The sequence below is a fragment of the Triticum aestivum genome, chromosome 5A (assembly GCF_018294505.1).
Source record: "Triticum aestivum cultivar Chinese Spring chromosome 5A, IWGSC CS RefSeq v2.1, whole genome shotgun sequence".
Lineage (NCBI taxonomy): Eukaryota > Viridiplantae > Streptophyta > Magnoliopsida > Poales > Poaceae > Triticum > Triticum aestivum.
Window position 1 is genome coordinate 170,639,921 of NC_057806.1, and position 4,890 is coordinate 170,644,810.

Below are 4,890 nucleotides of genomic sequence, written 5' to 3' on the forward strand. Positions count from 1 at the left end.
TTCATGCCATCAAATACCTACCACTAAAACTCAAAGGACCAGCTCGGTACTGGTTAAACAGTCTGCCGGAGAATTCTATCGGCAGCTGGGAGGATTTGGAGGACGCCTTTCGCAACAACTTCCAAGGAACATATGTCCGGCCACCGGACGCCGATGACTTAAGTAACATTGTCCAGCAGCCCGGAGAGTCAGCCAGGAAGCTCTGGACTAGGTTCCTAGTTAAAAAGAACCAAATCATCGACTGTCCGGATGCGGAGGCCCTTGCGGCCTTTAAACATAGCGTTCGGGATGAATGGCTTGCACGCCACCTCGGTCAAGAAGGACCTAGATCCATGACAACCCTTACCGCTCTAATGACCCGCTTTTGCGTGGGAGAAGACAGCTGGCTCTCTTGTAGAAGCAACAACACCAGCGACTTGGGCACTTCCGAAATTCGAGACGGCAATGGCAAGCCACGATGAAGCATACACAACAGTCGCAATGATAATGGAAGATCACGCGACACAGCGTTCAATGCCGGATTTAGCAATCCCAAGCCCGGTCAACGGAAAAAGCCATTCAAGGCAAACAGAGACGGACCATCCAAACTAGACAGGATATTTGACCGGCCCTGCCAGATTCATGGCCACCCCAATAAACCAGCTAATCACACCAACAGAAGCTGTTGGGTCCTCAAGCAGGCCGGCAGGCTCAACGCCGGACACAACGGAAATGGGCCACAATGCAATAGGGACAACGGAGCGGCTCACCAGCTAAATGCCGGAGGGCGGAAGCAATTTCCCCCTGAAGATCGATCAAATCCGGAACAGAAATAGCAGTTCGGCTTCAGCTGCCCATCTCGTATACCCGTTAAAACTATACCGCGCATACATAATTACGCACTCAAGATACCATGGGCATTGACGGAAGCACAATACGGACAAGTCTGCAGGCACTCCGGTAACATTCTTTAACCGCTTTCCTATTTTCTTTTGTTTCATTATCTCTTAAAAGCAGGTGGCGCAAAGGGGAAACACCTACGACCGACCCCATAGGAGTTCGGATCCGTACACTCACCTACGGGGCTACTCCCTTCAAGGATTCCCCTCGCTGAGGACAGGCGGCGCAGACGTGCGACAGGAGGTCCAAAATAACTTTTTGTAGACCGCACTCTCTTTTCGAGCCTGTAACATGCCTTTTTCCTCTGCCTTCGACCCAGGGCATATCAAATTGCCGGGGTCGTGGCCTTTATGTATATCAAGTAACCATTGGCATGTCACTCAGGTCCCAGTTCAAATTATCCGAATTAATCACTCGCGTCTTTTCGCAAAATGAATAAGCCTCCTATGGTTGTTTCATAGATATACCCCGGCTTAACTTGCCAGGGGCTCGGTACGGGAACAAATGAGTTGCCAACAAAGTCCGAACAGCTTTTACAACGTACTTCGGCATCGCGAGTTTGGCCTTATATGCATCAGCTTCGAATCATGTCTTGGGTCAATAGTTGGGTTGCCCGGCTCCTGTGCTTGCTATCCTACGTTCTGCTCTATCGGCTAGGATAGTAAAGTGAAAACTATTGCGATTGTGCTACCAGTTCACCCGGTGACGCAACTCAGTAGAGAAAGCTGAAAACTGACTGTCATGATGCGGCGAGAGTTGGTCAACCACTTGATGACTTATCAGAATCTCTAGCGATTCCTCCATGTCACACGAAGGACCTCTTTTCCGGTCAATTATGTAAACGCATCATATGAGTAAGCCGCATACATACTAGGGGCTATGTCGTAGACCCACCGTAAAACTCCTATGGCTAAGTGAAAGTGTTAACGCCCTATAGTCTGGTTGCCTGGTTCGCCGCATTGACACCTCCTTCATGGACCAAGACGTTGGGTCAAGAGTGATCACATGCTTTTTCGAACACCCCTGTATTTCCTACATGGGGGCTGGAGCTGACGATTGGAAAACTTTCAGATTATATTAAAACGGCCGCACAGGAGGACACAAGCTTTCGAGCAAAATATACAAATAGATTTACTATAAAATTGTCTCGTACAATTCTCATACACTTCACTCGAACATTATGTCTTTCGAGCATTGACCCTCTATCAAGTGGGCGGCTACAAGGACATCTTCAAAATAATCCTCCGGTTCATGGCGGTCCTTGCCCTTGCGTGGACACTTCACCGCAACATCGATGGCCTTCATATTCCCCCAGAACGTCTTGACTCGGGCAAAAGCCATCCGTGCACCCTCGATGCACACCAATTGCTTCACAGCGTCGATACGCGGCACTGCGTCAACAAGCCGTTGCACCAAGCCAAAGTAACTGTTCGGAATAGTCTTAGTTGGCCATAACAGGATTATGACGTTCTTCATGGCAGCACCGGATATCCTATGAAGCTCGGCCCACTAGGACATCTACTCATTCAGCAACAGGGGGCACTTCGAGGCGTCGAATTGTGACCAGAAAAGCTTCTCCGTTGCATACCCGTCTCGCGCCTGATAATACTGTGCCGCGTCAGAAGAACTCTTCGGCAAGTCTAAAAACTCGTCCGGAGAACTCCATAATTGGTCAAGCTGAGCATAGTTCGGATCGCCGAACTTAGCCTGTAGCAAAAATGGCTTACCAGCTGCAATCTCCCTAGCTTGTCGGATCTCCTCACAGGCCGCTCTGGATTCAGACCGCGCTTCTCTCGCCTCTCGTAGGGCCTTGTCAATTTCAGCCGTTTTGGCTTCATTCTCCTTCTCAAGGAGTTCACACCGGCTAGAAGCACTTTTTAGCTCAAGCGCCATCGTGGATATCTTCTCCTCGTCTTGACACCGAGCAGCTCGTTCAGCTTTTAACTCAGCCGATGCCTTCTTGGCAGTCGCATTACTACACCGGGCCTGCTCCTTGGCCCGGGCTAGCTCCGCCCGAAGAACTTCAACAGCGGCAGTCCCATCTGCAGCCAGGCACAACTTTCAGCGTCATGCTTATATCACAAAAATGTATGTGCGGGGACTGCTTCTAATACATACCTTGCAACTTGTCAAGACGCATATTGATTATCGTAATGTCATCCCCGGCTACATCAAGCTTCCGTTGTAGCTCGGCAATATCCGCAGTCTGGGAAGTAGCCAGGGGGGAAGCAACATGTGTTCAAAGTTAATCAGATTAGTCATCGGATATTTCTTTTGATCCTCCATTCGCTTCCTATGGGAAGCCAACCTGAGTCTCAGGGGCTACTATCTATACACAGGTGTATTTTCTGAATAAAACACAATTGCACATATTACAGTACAAACCTCGAAGCCTCTCAGCAGACTTGCAAAGTCCTCATTCAATCCGCTCTTTGCGGATAGGACCTTTTTAACCACCATACCCATCAAGGTACGATGTTCCTCTGAAACGGACGCCTGCCGCAGCATGTTTGTCAAGATATCCGGCGCCTCTGGGTCTCCGGAGGCAGCCGCGGGAGTACGGTCACCCTTTGAAGGGATTTGTTTATTTGTATCCGGGCGTATTCTGGATTGTTCGGGGTCTTCATTGTTGTTCCCCGGACCCTGGGCCGCCGAAGTATCACCTTCGTGTAGCGTCTTCGTCATCCCTTGCAACACTTGTTGGTCGGGGGAGACCCTCCGCGACGACACCTCAAGGTCGTCTGCCCTATTGGACGGAGAAGCCAGTGGGGGCGTCTCACTTTCCATCATCTCTAGGAGAAGATCCCCCGAGGAAGAGGATTGTTGAAGGGGACTACGCGCTGAACTGCAAAAAATATATATTCCAGGCATCATAAGAAAAGAACGGGAGAGGTTTGGAACAGCCTCGTTCACTTACGATTTGGCCGGAGGCTTGTCCTCATCATGAGACTGCGCTTCGACGTCCTCCAGGCCCGGGCCACCCCCCCCCCCCAGAGGCATCTTGCCTCGCTTAGGAGCATGATTCTCCCAATCTTTGGAGGCGGCCCTCTTCTTCCTGGGAGGGAAGGAGATAGTGGCCCCCCCCTTCACTTTTGTCTTCGGATGAGGGGATTTTTATTCCTCTGGACACAAAGTCTGAGGTTCCCTGGGAATAGAGGCCATCCTTGGTCCTCTTGCCCTCCGCCTCATCCAACTTCTCCGGCATCTGGTATGGTGCTGGGGCCAGCATCCTTGTTAGGACAGGATTCGCTAGACCCTCGGGCAGAGGGGCCAAACACATAATCAGTTCCGCCTTCTTTATCCTGCCCTGGAAAAAGATAGCTTTCTTAGTACCATATTACTGTATGCATGACCACAAAGTATTCGAAAGCCAAGTGCTTACCGGGGTATCCGGATGATTACAGTTAAGGCCAGCGTCCTCAGAAGTATCCGGCCAATGTTTCCACTTCCCGAAAAATAACTTCCACATCCCTTCGTGTGTGGCACCGAAGAAGTGTTGGAGGGTTTGTGGTCCTTTTGGATTAAACTCCCACATACGGCGAGGCCTGCGCTGGCAGGGCAGGATTCGGCGAACTAACATCACTTGGATCACACTGACGAGATCGATATCTCTCTCGAGGAGGGTTTGGATGCGGCTTTGTAAGGTCCGCACTTCATCCACTAATCCCCAGTCTAGCCCCTTGTTGACCCATGGCGCGAGCTGTAACGGTGGGCCGGGGCGGAAGGTGGGGGAAGCTACCCATTTAGCACTGCGGGGCTCTGTAATATAAAACCACTCCCGCTGCCAGTAATTGGAAGCCTCGGTAAAAGAACCTTTTGGCCAAGGAGTGTTGGCGAGTTGGTTGATTGTAGCACCGCCACACTCCGCCTGTTCCCCGTCGACTACCTTCGGCTTCACACTAAAGGTCTTCAGCCATAAGCCAAAGTGTGGGGGGATTCGAAGGAAGGCCTCGCATGTAATGATAAACACTGAGATATGGAGGATAGAGTCCGGGGCAAGATCGTGAAAGT